Source organism: Canis lupus, chromosome 1 (genome assembly GCF_048164855.1).
Source record: "Canis lupus baileyi chromosome 1, mCanLup2.hap1, whole genome shotgun sequence".
Classification (NCBI taxonomy): Eukaryota; Metazoa; Chordata; class Mammalia; order Carnivora; family Canidae; genus Canis; species Canis lupus.
In genome coordinates, this window is record NC_132838.1 from 70,410,615 (window position 1) to 70,433,551 (window position 22,937).

At 41.1% G+C, this 22,937-nt stretch overlaps 1 long non-coding RNA gene across 4 annotated transcripts in view; it reads right to left on the bottom strand.

The window, feature by feature from the left end:
• Positions 1–7,016: 7,016 nt before the first annotated feature.
• Positions 7,017–22,937, bottom strand: part of LOC140637742 (uncharacterized) — a 64,282-nt gene continuing 48,361 nt past the window's right edge. For 3 of the 4 annotated variants that reach the window (XR_012034783.1, XR_012034773.1, XR_012034780.1), the window contains one exon: positions 7,017–7,668. This is a non-coding gene — a long non-coding RNA (uncharacterized lncRNA). Of the gene's footprint in view, positions 7,669–14,955; positions 19,702–22,937 lie in introns of those variants that run through there. The other variant, XR_012034784.1, reaches the window with a different exon arrangement.

Genomic DNA, 22,937 nt, shown 5'->3' on the forward strand with positions numbered 1-22,937 from the left:
GGAAGCCCCGAGGAGTGAGTGTCCAGGACCCCTAGTGACAGGCCCTGCAACATACCCAGAGGAGAGGGTCGCCCCCAAAGGTCACCTCGGGGATTTGCTGCTAGTGCAGGACTTGAAGGGCCGGGCGGTTGGTGGAACGCATGGTGTGGACACGCATGTCCCCAGGAGCACAGCAAGACAGAAAATGCCCCCCGGGGAGGGGGTGGGGAGGCGCCAGAGGGAGGGTGGCCGTGGGCCCGTCCTCTCCTATGAGCGGGTCCTCGCTCTGCTTCTGCTGCTGGGGTTGGAGACAACACCCTGCAGCAACTGTGTGGTTCGAGCCTGAGGTTAGAGACCAGGTTTCGTGAGCAACTTGGACGACAGGGGAGGGGAGGGGAGGGGACAAAGGGGGGTACGGAGCCACACACGAGGGCTTCTCTGAAAGCTGGGTTCCCAGCATCAGGGTTTTTTTGAACTTGGAAGGCTGAGTTCATTTTCCCCAACTTTTTTGAGGAGTAATGGACAAATATGATTGTTCATACTTAAAGTGACCAATCTGGTGACTTGCTGCCCGTACACACTGTGGAGCGATTACCAAGGTCGGGAATTAGGGCGTCCACCCAGCACCCCACTAACTACTCGGTGAGTTTCAGGCACAGGCCTCTGTGTGGTTCTGCATAGTCACGGCCCGGCCCGCACGTGGGACCCTGGAGGGTCTCCCTGCGGTCGCTGCAGGTGTCACCTCTGGCCCCTTCACCCCACCCCCCAAACTTGGCTCCTAAAACCCGTGGATCCGCGTGTACGTGATAACACACAGTGTTTGCCTTTCTCATTTCCCCGGGATGAGCCTCCAGGTGCACCTGCCACGGCACCGTGGCTCCCCAGTTACAGAGCAAACTGCTTTTCAAAAACGTGCAACTGACAAAAATTTCTTGCAATTTCTGTTTTTTCTTTTAAAGAAAGAAGGGAGTGAGGGAAACATTAAGAGAATTTGCGGCGAGCCCCACCTTGGTGGGATATCAAAATCCTGTTCTTATTGATCTCGTCAGGCACGTATCTTGCTGCTTGTGCATCTAAACATAGTGCCCAGAGCTGGGGGCACGAAGGGAAAGTGAGGGGAATGGGAGAAGTGGGTGCTTCACATCCGCTATTAATTACTTCAGTCTCAGGTGACTTAGGCGACCGCTTCGAATGCTTCGACAGGGAATAGCCACTTTGTCACGATGCTGGAGGCAGCATTTTAACGATGCTCTAAGAAGGCTCTATGGGTGCCAAGTAAGACTGTAGGTGAGAAGCTGAAAAATCCAACAGTATTATAACAGGGAGAGTCTCGTTGCTGCGTGGCACAAAATAGGCACTCAAGTAATTTCTAAGCCGTTTCAAACATTTCTATGCAGCAAAATTCCTTTTTCTGGCCTACAGTTTTATGAGTTTTTATGCATGTGTGAGTTCTTGTAAGCGCCACCACAGACAAGACCCAGAAAAAATTTCATATCCTACAGAGTAATGAAAGCTGCCCCTTTGTCTTGAGACCCTCCCTCCGCCCTGAGCCCCTGCTAACCACTTACCTGTTCCCTGTGCCTACATTTTCACCTTTTCCGCCAGGGCAATCATACAGCAGGAATCTATCCGAGGCTACGTTCTTTCACTTAACATAATACATACACATTTTTTTTAAAAGAATGTTTATTTTTGCTGAATACAAGATCAAGGAGTACAGGAAAGCCTCAGTTACTGTAGGCCTTACATGGGTTGTGCCCTGATACCCTAAAAGAGGCGGAGAAGTCCCGCAGACACTGCTGAGACACCGTTTCCCTTCATCTGTAACGAGTGCCTAGTCTTTAAAGCGTGTGCATCCGGATTTGCCTCTTCTGTTCCGGGCTGTCCATGTCCTCCCGAGGCTTGATGGAAGGAAGCAAACTGGCCGCCCTACAGACCTCCTCGGTCTCTGCATGCGGACACCTAATTACTCAGTTTTTAATTAAATCTGTTAGTTAGATGGGCACTTGAACCTATTCCGTGGCTGGTGAGATAATCCTCAGCAGCAGATTTCCTTGTTCCCTGGAAAACTGCTGACCTCCCCAGCTGTCAGGGTGCACTCGGGCTGTGCTGAGGAGCACAACTCTGCGCAGACAGCATTAGTTGGATCCGTGAGAGGCGGGAAGCGCCAAGGCTTGCACTTTATGGCCTGAGGGGCACTTGCAGCTTCCATCAATAGGCTCCCACTTCCACCATAAGCAGCACATTCCTCCCGCGCTGGAGCTGCTCTCTGTAGACGGAGCCCTTACTTGGGAGGGAACGAATACTGTGCTCGGAACTCCCCTCGGACGAGCATGGTGAGCGGATGCAGAGTTCCGTGCCTGCTGAGTAAACAGAACCAGCAACCTGCACTTCCAGCTCTCCTCACACACGCACAGGTGCACACAGGCACACACATTCACTCTCGTGTGCTGTGGGGGATGCGGAACTGTGGCCCTCAGGGAGCAGTCTACGTTGCAAACTGGTTTGCTCTGGCGTTCCTAATGATACAGAGCCCTAAGGAAGCAGATGTGCTGTGGGTTGTTTAGGGTGGAGAAGACCCTAGAGAATGGCTGCATGCAAACTCACTCCATTTCTTCCAATGGTTAATATCAGGCAATTTGAGTTGATCTTTTCCAATGAGCTCAGCTCTGTACTTCCTAGGGCTTCCTTTTAAACATGTTATAATTTACAAATGGATTTTTCCCCCATTTTAATTTTTTAATGCATTTCTGTTGAGGTTCTCTGTTTATTTAAAATTTTGTGTTTTAAATTATGGAAAGTCTGTGATCAAGAAATGGAGTAGTTCGATCACCAAGCACAGCATTTAGATATTTCTACTTAGATCACCACCATTGTGCTGATCAGACCGGGGGACTCTTCACTGGTATGTCTTCCCCGCTGGAGAAGGGTAAAGAACTGTGCTAAAGACTAAAAAATGAGTAGGCCATTGTTTATACGTACCTCACTGGGAAAATGCAATTAACTCCACTTCTTCTGGCTGGGTTGCTCTCTTTTGAATTCAGGAATGTTATAATGGAAGGTCTGTCTGGAACTGTCTGTCTGGCTGTCACCCAAACGGCAGTAAATACTTCTTCTTTGTGTGCTCGTTACACCGTGAACACGCTCACACTCTTAGAACTCTTGGCCTTAATGCAGTTGTCCTTCCTTCAGGTGTCTTGGACGCCTCCCGTGACAGGAACTTTTTTTTTGTACATGTAAGGTCTCAATAAATATTTTTGACTAAATATAATTTTTGAGAATTATAATTTTTTTCCCATTTTTTCTAGACCTAAAAAAACAGTATACTATGGCTTTGGAAATGCAGGTTTAGACAATTTTCTGTAAAAAATGTCATTTTCCAGGTCATTCTTCCCTATATTTCAAGAACACCTAAGAGGACTCAAGTACCTTGTGCCCTAGGTGCTGTTCACCGCCATTCTCTTGCCCGGAGTGGCCAGTCTCAGCTGCCGGAGCTTCGCCATGCACTCCCCATGCTCGCTATGTACGCCTCTGGTGCCTCTCAGAACGGTCTCCAGGGCAGAGCCGTGTTCTCTGCTGCATCTCAAAGGCCAAAACACAGACGACAAAGTGCTGCTGCCTTCCCATCAGTACTTACGGGGTAAAGGCATGATTATTTCTCACAGAAATGGAGAGTTCTCCCCCTCACTTCAATATTGTGGCACAATATCATCTGGGCTTTTAAACACATTGCCTAGTCTTACAATGTCACTCATGAAAAATGACTTCAAAAGTCCATTCTTGGCTATAATGAAATATCAATGACCAGAGATAATTTTTCCCCACAAACAACTTGAAAACTGGACAAAATATATAACACAATTGTGTTTAGACATTAGAAAACAAGCAAGATAAGGGACGCCTGGGTGGCTCAGGAGTTGAGCACCTGCCTTCAGCCCAGGGCGTGATCCTGGAGTCCCGGGATCTAGTCCCGCATCCGGCTCCCTGCATGGAGCCTGCTTTTCCCCCCTCCCTGTGTCTCTGCCTCTCTCTCTCTCTCTCTGTCTCTCATGATTAAATAAATAAAATCTTAAAAAAAAAAAAAACAAGCAGAATAATGTTGTGATCATTGAGAGGAAAGAAACAAGCCCTACATGCCTCAGCTTTCACCCAAAGGCAAATTTCCAGACTGGAAAGGGAGCCTTCCCAAAACATGGGTAACCTTAGAGAGTTGAGAGTGGAGATCAATGTTCAGAGAAGCTGTGATGGCTGGAAGTTGTGGGTCAGAGTTCTGGAAAAGGGGAGCTACACAGAAGACCAGCACCCTTCTCACATAGCTTAAAACAAAGCTTGTTTTAAAGCAGGCTAAAGATAGCCTACTATCTTGAAGACAAAAGCCACTGATCTTCCATGGAAGGCAGCAAACTCCAGATACTCAACACTTCATAATGACAAAGTCCAGCATCTAATAAAAAAAATTACTAGATATTCAAAGAAGCAGGAAATGTGATCCATGAAAAGAAAAATTGTCAAGAGAAATAGACCTCAAAATGATGAAATTAGCAGAGAATATTGGTAGAACGAGAATGAAAAGTATATAAAGTACATAGAGGAAAACATAACAATGAGAAGAGAAGGGAAAGACCAAAAGTGGAACTTCCAGAGATCAAAAATAAAATATCTGAAATGAAAATTTCACTGGATAGGATTAAGAGCAGATTAGATCCTAAAAAAGAAAAAATTAGTGGGATTGAACACCTAGTAATAAAATTGGCCAAAATGAAATAGAGAAAAACAGTTGGAAAAAAATAGAGCCTTTAGTGGTCTGTGAGATGGTATCAAAGAGAGTCTGGCATTACTTATAACTGGGGTTTAAGAAGATATTACAGTTGAGTGTGGGATAGAAAAAATGGTTGAAGACATAATGCCGGAAAAAATCCAAATTTGATAAAAACTATAAATCCCCAAATTCAAGAAGCTCAATAAATTTAATTAAGGATAAACACCCACATATCCATGCTTTCATATACCCAAGCCCACACCAAGGCAAATCAGACATTTCTAAAAACCAGTTACAAGGTAAGAATGGCATGGGATGCCTGGGTGGCTGAGTGGTTAAGCATCTGCCTTTGGCCCAGGGTGTAATCCTGAGACCCAGGATCGAGTCCCACATCAGGCTCCCTGCATGGAGCCTGCTTCTCCCTTTGCCTGTGTCTCTGCCTCTCTCTCTCTCTATGTCTCTCATGAGTAAATAAATAAAATCTTAAAAAAAAAAAAAAGAAATCTGGCGTGGATATGTTAATATTAGTCAAAGTTGACTTCAGAAGGAAGATTATCAGGGGTAAAGTGTGTCATTTCATAACAATAAAGGAAAATTCATCCAGAAGGCAAAGCAGTAATAGATATGTATAAACTAGTAACACAGTTCCAAAATACATAAATCAAAAACAAAGAGGACTAAAGTAACACTGTCAACCAACTTGACCTAATTGATGTTTATAGAATATTCCACTCAAACATTCTTTTCACAGAGGAATTAAGAAAGAAGAGAAAGGTTTCTGGAAAATGCTTAACATTTGGAAACTAAACAACAAATGTGCAAATAGACCAAAGAAAGAATTACAAGGGCAATTATAAATTCTTTCAAACTGGATGAAAATAAAAACAAAGAATATGAAAAGTTATGAATACAGTTCAAGTAGTGGTTAGAAGAAAATTTATAGTTTTAAGTGTAGTAGAAAAATGAAAGTTCTCAAGTCAATGATCTAAGCTTCCACCTTAGGAAGCCAGAAGAAGTTAAATCCAAAGTAAGTGAAGAAAATAATAAAACAAGAGCAGAAATCAATGGAATAGAAAATAGAGAAATAATTGAGAACATTTAGCAAACCCCAACAAATCCTTATTCTATGAAAAAGAAATTAAATAAACAAGGCTCTTGCCAGACCAATGAAGATAATAGAATGAAGATGCAAAATTGCCAACACCAGGAGTGAAAAAGGTGACATTGACAGATTTTATTGATATTAAAAGGATAGTAAAGGAATATGGAAAACTGTATGCCAATAAAGTAAAAAACTTAGATGAAATGGACAAATTCCTTGAAAGATATACATAACCATCATTGACCCAAGAAAAAAATAGAAAATTGAATAGTTGGTATACCTAGAAAACTTCAGGCTCAGACTGCTTCAGTATCAAATTCCAACAAATATTTATGGAACAAGTCATGTAAATTTTACACAAATTCTTCCAAATAATGGGAAAGGGAACATTTTAAAACTCATTTTATGAAGCCAGAATAAGTTTGATTCCAAAACCAAAGAAAATACAAGGAAAAATATACTACAGATCAATAATACTCATAAACAGACAGAGTAGTAAGTAAAAACAAAACAAAATAAAAAAACTTAACAAACAAAATCTAACTCTGAGAGTGTGTACCAAGTATGGTCAAGTATGGTTCACCTTATGATTGAAAGGTTGATTTAATATTTGAAAATCAATGTAATTTACCACATTAATAAAATAAAGGAGGAAGCGATATAATTATTTCAAGAGATGCAGAAAAAGTACTTGACAAAACGTGACATCATCTCATTATATGGAAAAAAGACTCTCAGTAAACGAGGGAAAGAAAATACTTTCTGATAAAGGGCATTTATTCAAAACTATCAGTGATGAGCAGCAGATGTTGTATGTGAGTCACTAAGTTCTACACCTGAAACTAATATTACACTGTATGGTAACTAACTGGAATTTATTAAATAAAAACTTAAAAAAAAAAGCTAGGGCAGTCAGGGTGGCCCAGGGGTTTGGTGCCGCCTTCAGCCCAGGGCGTGATCCTGGAGCCCCGGGATTGAGTCCCACGTCGGGCTCCCTGCATGGAGCCTGCTTCTCCCTCTGCCTGTGTCTCTGCCTCTCTCTCTGTCTGTGTCTCTCATGATTAAATAATTAAAATCTTAAAAAAAAAAAAAAAGATCCCCAACTTACTTTAAAAAAAAAAAAGCTATCACTAACATCATACTTAGTGGTGAAAGACTGAATGCTTTCCCGATAAGATCAGAAATAAGGAAAGGATGCCTCCTCTCACGATAATTTCTATTCATTGTTGTATTAGGGGTTCTAGCCTATGCAATAAAGCAAAGAAAAAAAATGAAAGGAATAATTAAAACGGTTTTAATTCACATATGAAATACTTATATACATAGAAATTTCCATGGACTGTATTAAAAAGCTAGAAGAATTCGTAAATGAGCTTAGCAAGGTCATAGGATACAAGGCCAATACAAAACTTAGCTGTATTTGACAGATTAGCTATGACAATTAAATACTAAAATTTTTTTTTATTATATTTTTTGGTTTTTTGTTTGTTTTTTGATACTAAAATTTTAAAAAGTCATTTACCATCGCTTCCCCAGACATGAAATACTCAGCAATAACTTTCATAAAATACATGTAAGATCAGTATAGTGCAAACTACAAAACTGCGAGAAACCAAGGTGACCTTGAAAAATGGAGAGATATACCGTGTTGATGAATCAGAAGACTCGCTCAGATGTCAGTACCCCGCACACTGACCGATGAGTTCAATACACTCTTTGTTAGTAGGGTCTGCGTCGCGTTAGGCAGGGGGAGCTTTGCCTTCTGGATGGTTCACCCGTGTGTTCTGAGCTGGATGGCCAGTGTCGGGCTCAGCTTCTGGAGTTTGTGCTGCACGTAGAACATGATACATTTTTTTACTTGTTCTTCCTTTAAATTTGATATCTTGGAAATACATATGAGTGGATGGAATGTTTTCTCTGGCAGCAAAGGTGATAATATCTCAGAATTAAATTTTGTAAGATTTTCTGGTTTTAAATTAGTTCTCCATAGAAACCATTCAAGAAATAAAAAGGGTGAGTGAACTGATAATAAGTATTCTCCTTCTCATAAAACAAGTTCAATAACTGGGGTCTGAATAGGCAGTGGTTAAGTTCATAGTGATTTAAGACTTGAGATATTGTCACTGGAAATGAAGTTGACAGCAATTACCTTTTCTTATTCTTCATTGCCTTACTTTTCAAAGGGCAGGCCATGGACCAAGAAAATGGACAACCCCAGGATACATTTCAGAAATGCAGAAATTTAGACCCTACCAGGATAGATTTAATCAGAATCTGTATTTTAACATGATTCATAGGGGATTCTGTATAAATTAAAATTTTAGAAGTGCTGCACATTCATTCTCCATTACCAAACCCTCAGCTCATCTGAGCCGGCGTAGCTCATCCTGGAGAGGAATGAAGGAGCAGCGATCTTACCAGTGCACAGCATCATCCCACTGATTCTCAAACTTCACACATGAGATCTCTAGCAACTTTGATTCACTATATTCTCTGACAAGACTTTGAATAAAAAAAGCTAAACATGAATATTGAGACGGGTTCATGGAACAGAACCTCAGAATTACAAAATGCTTTAATCTGTCAAGTACTGTAGGAATTAACATGAGAAACACTTCAGTAGATTCCTCAAGATTGTCAGTGGGGGTGGGGTTTGCAAAAACACACGAGGAAATATAGTGAAAGGATAATGTCAGTGGCTTCAGAAATCACTTGCAAATTTTTCCAAAAAAAAAAATTGTGCTTAGTAACTGGACAAATGCAAGGACTATTAGAGAAGACTTCTAATTAGCAATCAGTCTGCCTTATCTCAGTGTTTTAGTCCATTTCAGTTGCTACTTAATCAACTGAAGGGGGCTGCTGCTTTATACAAATAACACAGGTTCCAAGCACCTCTAAAAGTGTTTACCTTCACTCATCAATCAAATATTTATTGAGTATCTACAGTGTGCCAGGTGTGCTAGGCTTGGATACAAGGCTAGTTACAATACCCTTCCTCTCTTTGCTGAGTTAGGAAGGTAATACGTGTTAATATAACCCTTAAATATATTAATATATTTATTTAATATATTAAATTATTTAAATATATTATTAAATATAAGCTTTAAGTACAGAGAGGAAGGAGAGATTCATCCTGCCTTGGGATTTAGGGAATACTTTGCAGAGGAGGTGACATTTGAGACAGACTTTCAAGGGTTGACTAAATCATGTTGGCTTCATAATTTCTCCTGATTCACCTGTGCACTTTAGATTTCTTTTTAATTTTAAGCTTCTTTATGGATAAAAGTATACAAGGAGGTAAACAAAGGAAAATGGGATTAAAAAAGAAAATTTGCCTACTGTAGTTTAGCAGATTACTGAACACCAAAGGAAGTGATATAAGACTTTGAGTAAATGGAATAACCTAATTATATATTAGGTAGTGACAGCTCCTATTTTTATGTTTTATTGTAGTAAGAACACTTAACGTGAGATCTATCCTCTTAACACATTTTTAAGTGTACAATACAGCATTGTTAATTGGAGGCACAATATCTCTAGAATTAATTCATTTTGCAAAACTAAAACCTTATACTCTTTCTGCAGCAACTCTCCATCTTTCTTTCCCTCCAGACCCTGGCAACCATTATTCCACTGTTTGTTTCTATAAGTTTAACTACATTAGAGACCTCATATAAATGGAATCATGTGGGACACCTGAGTGTCAGTGGCAGAGCGGCTGCCTTTGGCTCAGGATGTGACCCCGGGGTCCTGGGATCGAGTCCTGCATTGGGCTCCCCGCAGGGAGCCTGCTTCTCCCTCTGCCTGTGTCTCTGCCTCTCTCTCTCTCTGTCTCTCATGAATAAATAAATAAAATCTTTAAAAAATAAAAATAAGTGGAATCATGCAAAAAGCACAAAGATTTTGAATTATAAAAATTATTCTCAAGGTATCATTGAACTTTTATGAGCATTATATTTTGGATATGACTATATATGTAATTTAAAATTATATATGCCTTAATGAGGTGTGCACATATAATTGGGACACACATAATGAAAACGATTTTATGATTTGCCTCCTAATTTAGAAAGAGGCTGTTTAAAATTGTTTTGTTCATGCATCTTAGGTAGCAGTTCACTCATTCATTCATTCATCTATTTGTTCTTTCATTCATTCCTTGATTATCTCTTCAGTGCCTATAGTGTACCAGGTACTGTACTAGATGCCAGTGATATGAAGTGAGGTTAAAACACAGTCTTTGCTTTTATAGAGGTAACAATAGCTGAGAGAGAAAGAAATGCCATAAAGCACTGGGTATTGTAACTGAGGCATTTATGGGGTTCAGGGGTTTAGGAGAAATTGCACCTTGTGGAGGCAGTATTTAAGGAGGGGTTCAAAAAAGGAGATGTAGCTCGAGTTGACTATTCCCAAATGCTTTCGCAAGGGGTCAAAGATGAAGGAATGCGACTGTGTTTTTTAAATACCAAATACTGTTAAAAAACAAATACAAACAAATCATATGTTGTGAAATTCTATTCAAGTGAAATACTACGTATGTGTGAGGAAGGGGTGTGTGAGGAGCTTTACGGGCATAAAGAGATTCAAGAAAGGATAGCCACCAAAATGTTAATAGTGCTATTTCATGGGGTTGGCTTTCCAAGGGAAAATGAGTAGACCGAGGAGTAAAACATTTCTCCTTTTAAGGGCAAATGAATTTCTTTTTTGTTCCTTAATACTTAACAGTTATAGCCCCTTTTAAAGCATTCCAAACATTACTTTTCTTGATTTTCATGTCAACCCTATGAGTCTGTTAGCATAAGCGTGATTATTACTCTCATTTTGCAGATGGGAGGACAGAGGCGCACAGACTCATAGATAATAAATGAAAAACGAATGCATAGGTTCCTGAAACTCAACCTAGATTATCCCATAAGCATGGTCCCTGACTTGTAGTTGCAGAGCCTCCGGAGGCTGGGTCTAAGAGCACCCTGCGGGAAAGCGGGACATAGCGCGACATCACACACGCAGGTACTGTTAGACTGCACGGACACATGGCAGTCCTGTAAACTTGTTCATTATTACTCCTGTTTTATAGAAGAGGTTATAGCCTGAACGATGCAAGCGTGGGGCTCGGTCTCCTGCTCTGGTAGGCCATAAAGATTTCATGGATCGCATTCAGGTACAGCCCCACCACGATGAATAGTTGAGGATGAATACATCTTGGGGTGCAGTTTGTCCTCCTTTCTCAGGGTTGCCTCTCCTGTGCGCTTCACTCTCCTGCAGATGCTTGGATTACATGCTCATTTACACTCTAAAGTGTGCACTTCGCCTCTTCTCTCTCGTGTCTTTTACCAGTTTGTGGACAATCAGATGGCATCTCACTCATTGTTGTACCCGACGCGACGTCCTGCAAACACAAAGTGCTCAGAAAGAGGGCTATTAGTGAAAGCCAAGTGGAAGAATGACTGGGAGAATGGAAACGTGGTCATATGCCTAAGGCCACTGGAGAGGAACGAAGGCAGGGTGCAAGCTGTCGGCTGCAGATCTGGGGACAACCGATGCCGCTCCGCATAACAGCAAAATCTTGAGATGAAAAAGTTCCAACAAATGGCATCAGAGAACCAAATTTAGACCTTCTGCTTGGCTCTTGTCTTGTGGGTGGCACCTGGCTGAGTCCATATTAGGAATTCCATTTCCATAGTGAATTGAAGTTTGATGAAGTTTTAAATCCAAGCAGTCGGAGAAGATACTCAGTAACTGCAAATGCAATGTCTGTGAGCTTCTCCAGCCCCAGAGGTCATCCCCGAAGGTCGCTGTCAGGCCCAGAGGTCACCGTCAGGCCCAGAGGTCGCCCTGAGGTCGCTGTCAGGCCCAGACGTTGTCCCCGAGGTCACCGTCACCCCAGAGTTCGTCCCCAAGGTTGCCGGCAGGCGCAGAGGTCATCCCCGAGGTCGCCATCAGGCCCCGAGGTTACTGTCAGGCCCAGAGGTCGTCCCCAAGATCACCATCAGACCCAGAGGTCTCCCCAAGGTCACCGTCAGGCCCAGAGGTCGCCCCGAGGTCGCCGTCACCCCAGAAGTCGTCCCTGACGTTGCTGTCAGGCCCAGAGGTCACCCCAAGGTTGCTGTCACCCCAGAGGTCGTCCCCAAAATTGCCGTCAGGCCCAGACGTCGTCCCCAAGGTCGCCGTCAGGCCCAGAGGTCGTCCCCGAGGTCAGGCCCGTGCAGGTGGCAAGGGCCCGGGTTGCCGTTGGGGCTGCAGCGTGGGCTCCACTGCGGGGCCTGCACCTTGGGGCCTCGGGCAGTGCCGCGGGCCTCTGGTCGCCGCACCACCCCCCGCCGTCTGCCCCAGAATCACCCAGAACCACCATCCCGAGTCCTTTGCTCCGAGGCCACCCTCTCTTGGGCGAGTTTGTGGAGCCCCAGGCGCCGAGGAGGAACATGGGCACGGCGCTGGGCTGGAGGCCTTGCTCCCCGACCTGCTGAGTGTACCCCGCGCCCTGGGCAGGTGAGGTCGTCATCGATGGGTGATGAGCCCCCGCAGGGCCCGTGGGCAGGGGTAGCCAGTGGGCAGCCCAGAGCCCGGGCCCCGAGGGGCGGGTGACACGGCTGGGCCTGGGGCCGAGGCCTCTGGGGTGGCCGGCCAGGTCTCAGCAGTAGGCCAAGCAGCTGCTCTGAAGCTGCCCTTGGGAGCTTGGGCCAGTGTCACTGGAAGAAGTGGTGCCACAGCTGCCGCAGCACAGACAGTGCAAGACTGTCCGGAAAATGAGACCAGATGTGAGAACAGGCCCCACTTTAAGAAATCGGGTTACAGAAGGGAGGAGAGAGAGAACTAGCTGGCTTGGGTGGGAGCTTTTTAGTTTGTTTGTTTCTAGTGAGAGAAGATGCACTGGAGAGGCAGAGGTAGGAGACGCAGGAAGGAGAAGGGACGGGTCACTCATTAGTAGGTGCCCGTTGAAATGAGGATAGAAAGTGTAGACTTTGCCTTTGGTGAAGGGGAACGCTCTTCTACTATAAACCCTGACCAGGTCATGGAAGGGACGGGATTGTGAGGTTTTCCCCAAATACCCCAGAACAATGGGTTCCCTAGATGCCGGTGATGAACAGCGTGGTCTGTGCCACTCACCAAACCAACCAAAAACTGTGAGATTAGGCCAGAGATCCTTCGAGTCCACACTGCCAAGAATTTGGGGAAATATCCTTGTGATACTCTGAGGAGCTGGAACCTCGGTTGACGTAGTTTTTCTTCTGCAGAACATATAATGTTTTGTTAGTTGCCAGTCCCCACCAGTCTGGAGACTAATACACTGTGGGCAAAGAATCTGCAGTAGATGCTACAGTAAGATGGAGTTTTTGATTATCCAGCCGTAAGCCAACGGGACTGCCAGGACTCAGCTCTGTATCCTGGGATGAGCTGAAGAAGGTGTACTGAGTTTCAAAGATCGTCCTTCTGCCAACTTCCCCATTTGTATTGGATGCTCCCAATACCCCCAGCCCCCACCTCACCCCTGATTTTCCTTTTCTCAGGGATGTTCTTCCCTGCTCCCTTTGGATACAGCCATCTGTTGGGTCCTACTTGCCCATATGCTTGGGCTAATAAATTTGATCTCAGTTCATCTTCTGCTTGGGTCTGACCCAGTGAATGCCAAGGTATTGAAAGACTTTTCAGTGAACAGAGGAATCCTGTCTACCATCGCTATTCGTTATAAACTGTTAGGGAGGCAACGTTTTCATTGTCATCAGAAACCTTCCAAAAGTTCCAAAGCTTTGGCAACGTCTACACCTCTTATAGGTGTATGTTTTCTACAGTGATTCAGTTACCAAGAGCGGATTGGCAGTAGGAGTGAGGAGTGTGACTGAGGAGTGGCTGGACGATGCTGAAGGTCATCCCTGACCAGTCCTTGGAAGGCTTCAGGGGTCTTCCAAATGTTTTCTTAACTCTGTCCACTGACTCCTTTAATCACGGGTGAGGCCTGGGTTTTATTAGATTTATCAGGGGCTGGATATGAAATCCTGTACCAGGCACACGGTTAATATGATTTCTTAGAGTTCTGCTGTCTGTCCTATCTGGTTACCAATTCTCTTTTTTAAGATGGAGTATTAACAATGGAAAGAACAAGCTCAGATGTTCCTTTTCTCTGAGTGATTCACACTGTGCTTATGAAGGAAACCATTAGTTTTTCCCTTTCCTTTGATAAACCAAATGTTTTGACAACAGGTTCCTCAATAGGATACCAGAATTACATGAATAAACGAATACAATTCACAATCACTGAACATATCCCAGGTACCATAGATTTTAATATAATATACTTTAGCACATACTCAAAAAGATTAGTACTAGGACTGAGCATCAAATTTAGGTTTTTTGGGATCCCTGGGTGGCGCAGCGGTTTAGTGCCTGCCTTTGGCCCAGGGCGCGATCCTGGAGACCCGGGATCAAATCCCACATCGGGCTTCCGGCGCATGGAGCCTGCTTCTCCCTCTGCCTGTGTCTCTGCCTCTCTCTCTCTCTCTGTGTGTGACTATCATAAAAAAAAAAAAAAATTTAGGTTTCTTCTGTGCTGCAGTAATTAACACATGACAATGAAAGTTGGTCACCAGTACCTCCCAGTCTATGCTGCTTTCATTTTCAATAGTACAAGACAGCATCGGCTTGTTACAATGAAGTTTTAGAACTATTTCAAACAATAGTTTTTCCAGTTTTTATTGTTCCAGAAAAAGAATAGTTTTTCTCATAATCATAGAAGAAAAATGAAATATCTGTGAAATATCAGACTATCAGACTGCACTTAAATGTAAAGGCTTAAATTTTTTTTTAAGCATTAGGAAATCCAAAAGAGTTCAGATTTTTCCTATGCTTCCGACCTTCTCTGATTTACTTTTTAAATCTCTTTGTACTCTGATTTACTTTTTAAATCTCTTTGTACTCTGATTTACTTTTTAAATCAGAGTATAATTTACATATTGTACAATTCACCCATTTTAAGGGCATAGTTTAGGTCTTTATATTTCAACAAAAATAAAAATAAGTGAAAAAGTAAAACCACTTATGAACATTTTTTTTAAAAAATTGCACAAAACATGAATATGGAATAAAATGAAAAAGTTGTCCATATTCCTCCAAAGACTCTAAACTTGGATCGATTTATAGGTGTACTGCTTTCTACTTTCCAGGATCAATTTATTCTCAGGTTATAGAAATGAATTCAGAATGGAGAAAAATATTGATTATTTCTTACTTCATTTTATGAAATAAACACAATCCCAATATCAAATAGATATAGACAAGAGGCCATAGTGAATCTTACTTAATGATTTATATGTGAACATTCATAAACAAAAGATCTAGTAGAATCTAGTAGTATGTAAGATAATAACCTATCATGTACAATGGAGTTTATCTTAGGAATACAAAGGCAGTTAAATCTAATATTAGGAAACTTACTGAAATAACTTTAATTAGTAAGTTGAGAATGGAATATGTTCTTCTCAAAGGAGGTTATATAGTATTTGAGAGAATCCTCTCATTTTTTATTTAAATAAAATAACATAAACTCTTTGTGATGTAAGAATGGAAAGAACATTCATTAATGTGACAAAGCAAATCAGTTTGAAACCAACAACCTAGAGCCTATTTATTGCTGAAACTCATACTCAAACTTTAAACTCAGAAATACATTAGGTGATCCTATAGCATTATTTAATAACAGTCTAGAACTTCTGGTCAGTGTTATAGGATATAAAACTGGATTAATAGATATTTTAGAAAGAAAGTCTCAACATGATTATTTTTGGATGACATTATCCTATACCTATCATATATCATCATACATAGACGGCTCAAAAGACTTGACAGAAAATTTCTAGAAATTGATTGTAAAGTTCAATGAAATGGCAGGATACATGATAATGACACCAAAAGTATACCTTTAAGCCAGGAATGAGTTTAAATATAATGGAAAAAGAAGTGGTATTCACAATTGCAACCAATATTTAAACCATACACCAAAAACTTTAATAGAAAATGATCAGTTATAGGATGCATAATATTCATAAAATAATTTCAGAGAAATAGCTCAGGAGAAATATATACTGTCCTAGTACTGAGCTCTAGGAGAGGAATGGTGTGTAAGGAGTGCATGACTTCCTGAGCATGGATTTATAAGAAGGGCAAAAGCAGTTTTTTTCTAGGAGTCTCATGAAGTATTCATCAAAGCATTCCAAAGTTACAACCATGGCTAAATGTAATTTGGTGAAAGCAGTCCAGAGGCTAATAATATAACTCAGATGTCTGGTCATCTGATTGTCTGGCTTGATTTAAAGCCAGATTAAGATGAAAGCCGCACAGAATTGTCCTGGGACTAATGGCTGTTGGGATTGGGTGATGCATACGTGTAGGTTCATTATGTCATACTGCTTATTCTGGTCTGTTCTTGTGTGTTCGAGATTCTCTGTAAGAAAAGGTTAAACAAACAAACTCAAAATAGCAGCTCTTAATACAGGCTTATCTGACCCAGAGAGGGATCTCCTAGACTTATATACAAAATATTGTCTATATAGATGTATGCCCTTTTTTTTTTCTAGGGAGGAGGTCTAAAACTCTGATCACATTCTTAGTAATTGGAATAAATAGCTTCTCTGGTCAAAACTCCATGAGGATTATTTCTTGCAACTATTGTTTTTACTAGAAATTAAGAAACAGAGATTGAGAGCACCTGGATGGCTCAGTTGGTTAAGCATCCAACTCTTGGTTTTGGCTCAGGTTGTGATCTCAGGGTCGTTAGATTGAGACCCATGTTGGGCTCTGTGCTGAGCACAGAGTCTGCTTGTTCCTCTCCCTCTGCATCGCCCCCCCGCCTCTCTCAAATAACTTTTAAAAAACATTAAAAAAATAAAGAAATAGAGATTGTAAGGCTATGATGTCTCGCACAGACTCTAAGGTACAAATGGGACTTGCTAAACTGTGAGGGTTCTTGGAATCTTTGTGAAAGAAGAATTTGTGATTAAGGAATCCAAGCCTTGAGGTGGAAACGGTTATGGGGGGCAGGATTGAGGATCCAAGTGAAGCCCTGAAAGGTGTTATAATAGTCTGTAAACCTATTAAAACAATGTAAATGGGGAAACGTGTTCAATAAGTAAGCAAAAGTGACATTTCATAAATACTACAAGAGTTAATTATGGGCATTATAAAATTAATTTCCATTTACCATTTCTAACTCTGCAGAACTTATTCATCATCCCCTATTGAGCTGCTTTCAAATTCATTTTGCTTTGCTGCTGATAATATGTATTCTAAGAAGGCCTCCTCCTCCCTGCCTCCTACTGCCTACTTAGTTTCATTCTTGGTTCCAATGTTCAAGACCTTTTAAGTTTTGTCACTAGAAGATTTTGATTCCCACCTCCCAGGCCCACGGTGTTCTAGAGACAAATAGAGTGAAATAGCACCTCTTAAGAATGTTCCAGTACCCTCTTTTAGAAAAGACTCAGTCCTGTGATGATTTTTTCCCCTCAACTTTCAGTATATCACATATGGTTTCATTAGAAAACTCCTACTCTGTCATCTACTTTATCTCCTTTCCTTTTTATAAGTGAATGGTCTTTAATTAATTAATAAAATCTAAAAGCCCAGGTGTGATGATGATGATCATGATGATGGTAACTGATGACAATTCTGTGCCAGGCACTTTTCTCTGTGCTTCGCATGTATTAACACATGCAATTCTCATTCAACCCTACAAGAGAGTGTCAGAAACTATTTGAAGCCTAAAAAGCAAGGAAAAGAGATGAGTGGGTGACTTTTGAGGGCATGGCTGGGCTTGCAACTTATCTTGATTTTCTATTGCCTGAATGGATTATTTTGCAACTCCACAGAGGCAGAGGTCAGCTTGTAGATTTGTGTTGAGACACAGAGAATTTCTCTTGAGTTGGTGGGCCAGTGCAGGGGGGATTTGGTAATCCCAAAGGTTATGGTTCATTGCCCTCTTGGACATTAACTAATTTTGTTTCTTATCCTGCAACCTTTTCTGAACATTTGTTTATTACCTTGTCTATAAATGCCTATCTTCTCAGATGCTCTTTGGACCAGTTTTATCATAATAATGTTTCCTTACTAACTAAGGATTTAAACAAAACTCATGATTGTTTGTCAACACTTTTTTAACCTTTTGAAAACCATACCCTCAACACTAGATGTGATTGTGTTCTACTCTATTGTGTGGACTTCAATCAATTTACTCAACTGTTTGACCCATTGTAGGGTACTGAGGTTGCTTCTGATATTTTTCCTTTTAAGAAAAAAAAATGCTATATAAAATACTTAATGGCTAGAAATTTATGTTTGTTCAATTATAACCATATAAACAAAATTTCCGGGCCAAATCTATTCACATTTTAAAGATTTTTGGTACACATTGTTCAATTGCCCCCCAGAATGTTTGTTCCAATTTATATTTCAACAGAATATGGGAATACCCACTTTCACTTTTCACATTTCTTTTCCCTTGAAGATTCTCAACAAGAGTGACTTATACAAGTAAATAAAAAAAGGAGAGATTGATGAAAGTGCGTAACTAAGATTTTGAGGAAAGACAACTTAGAATTGGGGACAACTTACTGCATTATGTATTAAGGGGAATTCTATGATAGGAGAATCAATTGTGTAGGTTTGACAACAAAGCTATTTTCTAACTAATCTAACATTTGTGCTTGGATGGCTGCCTGAAGATAGGGCAGTGGATTATTCATAGAAAGAGTCAACTTTTTTTCCTCCCTCATTTTCTTTCCGTTTCTTCTTTCTTTTCCTCCCTTTTTTTTCCCTAACAAAACATCTAGATGCTCTACAAAACAATGGGTAATAAAAGTCACACATTTTTATGTTATCAAGTAGGACAACAGTAATTTCAGTGTGGGAAATATATTTATTATGAATGCCTAACTAAGTATGGCCTTGCACAAGAGAATACCTAATTTTAAAAAAGATTTTACTTATTTATTTTGAGAGAGAGAGCAAGGGGAATGGCAGAAAGAGAGAACCTCCAGAAGACTCCCCACTGAGCATGGAGCCAGCCAAAAGGCTGGATCTCACAATCCTGAGATCATGACCTGAGTCAAAATTAAGAGTCAGATGCTTAACTACTTGACCCACCTGGTGCCCTGAGAATATCTAATTGTAAGCCATGTTGTTTTGTTCACATAACCATAATCTAGTCTAGTAGTGGAAGCTAAAACTTGTTTCCTAAAGTTAGAAATAAAAAAAAGCTAAGTGAATTTAAAAAGATTTTAGTAAATACATGTTTAGAAGTACATAGAACATTGCAATTTCCACTCTTATCTATCTAGATAGATAAATCTAGGTAGGTCCCCCTTCTATTTTTAAGGCATCAGAAACGTAAATTCTCTAAGCTTGTGGTTTCTTAAAGTCAACTGTGAGAGCAAGTCGCATAACATTGCTATCACTACTACTCACTTTACAAAGTTTTAGTGCTTTATGAATATTTGTTTTAATATTTAGTGAGCCATGTCACCAAGCCCAGGCAAAGAGTGGGTTACCAGAAATCTATTTCGGCTCAAAGAACTAAGAAGAGGAGGAGCGGCAGATGCAAGGAAGAGAATCCGGTGCTTCCACAAAGAAGCTACATGCGTTGTCTTCTTGCTCCTGAAGAAGGTCTGATACAGTGAAAGCATTGGCAGTTTGTCTTGAATACCTCCCACTTCCCTTTTAGTTCCAGTGTGATATGGGGTTGGGAGGGAAATATATGTATATTAACTAATTTAAACTCATTGATAGACTTAGTCTTGAACTTGAACAGACCTAAGGGTCTGAAGGTAAATCAGGCAGCCTTTGCCCTGTCTCTGAGATTCCCCAGGGAGGCAAGAACCTGTGGAGAGAGGAGGAGAAGTCAAGCAGGTGACCACTGAAGAATCAGAGATTACTAAGCTGGTATTGGACTTGAGTTTGGAAAAATAAAATAAAATTTAAAAAAACCACTCTTGGCATGCTCTGCCAGGAACTGCGTCTGATTCTTTTGTGTGTTCACTGAATTTCCGCTAAAAGCACTTAGCTCCTTCTGGTCCTTCAACAGGGTCTGGGTTTTCATAACCATTAAGGTGAACAACAACAGAAGTGATGCCAAAGTCGTTAGCCTCAGTGATCCACTATCCAGATGTTGGGGGATGTTTACCAGACATTTTCCCTAATGAGCCAGACCATTTGGCACAGGTTATGGGTGTTGCTAGAAGGCTTTCTTGGAAATTAGTTCAAGAATATCCTCTTTGACAAAGGAGCCGGACCTCAGGCCTGATTGAGAAATAAAAGATTTATTTCTAATGGAGACATGTTCAAGATAAAAAGACAAACTAAAATGGAGTCCAGAGCAAGGGTAGAGTTTGGAGGGTTGAGTTTTTCTGCCAGCTGTAAAATATAGTTTTAGGGCATGTAAGCGTAGTTTTAATGCACTGAACAGACGAGGTCGGTGAATAATATGTGTTGATTTCTAGAATTCGCACTTTCCCCAGCACACTGATTGCAAGTGCTCTGCCTACCTATAGGCCAATGAAAAATATTTTTACTGAAGAGAGGGGGATGTGGTATAATGATTTTCCCAAGCTTCTTGGTTTGATTTTCTTGAGGAAATCTGTGTTCTTTGAGGTTCCACGTTGGCCAGAATCTGCCCGGTGTGACCCTCCTCCCTCCTGCAGGACTGAAGGGCGACCCGGACCCCAGTCCATCTGTGACAGGCCCGGACCTGCCCACAGAAACACTGGGGCCGCCACAGTCTGGGTCTCCGGGGTCCCTGCAGGAGTCCGGGCCGAGGGAGAATTGGAGGCTGGGCCCAGGAGAGAGACGTCCGGAGACACTGGGCCCGTCCAGACGCCTGAAGCCTTTTCTCTGAGCCGAATCATACAGAATGCGTCGGTCCCCAGTAGGGATTGGAAAGTGGCTGCTGGTCCTCGGGTTGGGTGAGTGGGGCTTGCCTCTGTGACACAGGTGTGACACAGGTGGCCAGGGTCCAGACGCTGCCGTCCTGGTTGGACGCCGGCCTTACCGCAGCCTGGCCGGTGGACCGCCCTGGGCTCAGGGTTGTACTGGGGGCACAGCGCGGTGCGAGGGCTGGGAGTTGGGCAGGAGCTACTTAGGGACTTCTTCGGCAAACCCTAATACTAAAAACGTCTGAGACCCACTGTGTCAAATCATGTCAGATCCTGCAGGTTGTGCTCTGGAACAAGGCCCAGGCAGGAACGGCTTTCTAAATGGAAGTACCTTGCCTTCGGAGACGTTCTTAACCAAACCTAATTTGATTTTTCTGCATGTTCCCTGTGTTCTTTTCATTTCTCAGAAACCAATTTCGGAGATAAATAACTGCCTGTCAACTTCACAAATTAAACAAATGTCATATAATTGTATAATTCTTCACTATTTCCTGATTCTTCTTCTGCTGCGGATTGCTGAAGGAGCACATTTATCCATGACATTAGCTTGTTGATATAAATCCTAGGCAACCTAATTTCCAAAGAAGTTGACATTTACATTCTTTTAATATGATGTTGCAAATGTAAGGTTAGTATTTATTGTGGAAATAAGTATTTCAAGCACATGGGTTTATTTCCAATTTCCTTTCTCATTATTTCTCATTATTTCTTATTTTTATTCTGCTATGTCCAGATTATTGCAGACTTTCTTTAAAAACTCTTTTCAGATTCAAGTATTTTCTGTGATGAATTCTAGTCCTGGTCAGAAACGCCAGATGAAATACATAGATTTCAGGCCTTGTTTGGCATCATATGTAAATATGGAGACCAACGGACATATCTTTTTATGCCAGTTCCAAACAAACACTAATAAAGTTAGCTTTAAAATGTATACTATGATTAGTTATAAACACCCAAGGTTTGAAAAAAGCTGTTGAAATTGTTAGGTGGGTTGCACAGCTGAATGCCAACAGTAACCATCAAAGTTCTGAGTTGAAATAAGCTTTTTGCATGTGTTCTTTCATTTAATCCTCACAATGCATCATGAAGTGGTTGTTACAAATAAGGAAACTGATGTTTAGAAATTAAGCAATTTACCTCAATCACTCACTAATATGGAGCAGATTCCAGGTTTGAATTCAGGTTTTTGGTACCAATGCTTTCTACTCCTAGAAAGTCTCCTTAGTCAGAGTTAGAATAATTCATATAGAAATATAGTCATAACTTTCCTTAAGATTCACTAGATCTCCTTCTTTGGTTTTCAAAATATTTTGATTTCTTAATTTAAAATTTTGTCTACATGAATCACCATATATGGTGATATTTAGCATCAAGGAAATAGGCTGGCTGATGGATGATGTGATACCACCTGGTATCCGTAATTGTTTAAAGAAGTTCAAAAAGGGGTGCCTTGGCTGGGCCAGTTGGAAGAGCACGCAGCTCTTGATTTTGGGGTCATGAGTTTGAGCCCCATGTTAGGTGTAGAGATTGCTAAAAAAATTAAATACTAAAAAAAAGATTTTTTTTTTTTACTTTAAAAAAGGAGATTTTTAAAGAAGTTCATAAAATTTGTCTTTGCAATATACCCAAATTCTAATGTGTGGTTGTAACAGCAGGATTAGAAATGGAAACTACACTGTGTCTATCTACCATCCAATTCTTTTTTCTAGTTCCATATTTCCTGGTGGTGTAAATTTCTTTTCTTGTGCTTGGCTTCTTCCTGGGTGATTTTATGCAAAACCGCAGGCATTTTTCTTGTCTTTGAAATCAAATTTAGTCCAAAGTTCCTCTGACCTTAATGGCTCATTCAGTGAATGACACTTACCTACCACTTGCAGAAACATGCTCTCTAGGTTACATGCCTCCTGAATTCATTGTTGGCACAAACAGATGATGATAACACAGCTTTCTTACTCTTTTCTTTTCACCCCATTGTATTATTCCATTCTGGATATGTATATATCTTTTTGGGGATTAAAATTTTGATTGTGCCATTATTTAGTTTGATTTATCAGCAGCCATTTGGATTCTGAATGATCTCATTTATGACGAATCAGGATTCTAATCAGTTAATGAGATAGGATCAGATTCCAAGTGTATGTATTTTTATTCCTAATTCTGGCACAGAGATAGAATTTAATGTTCA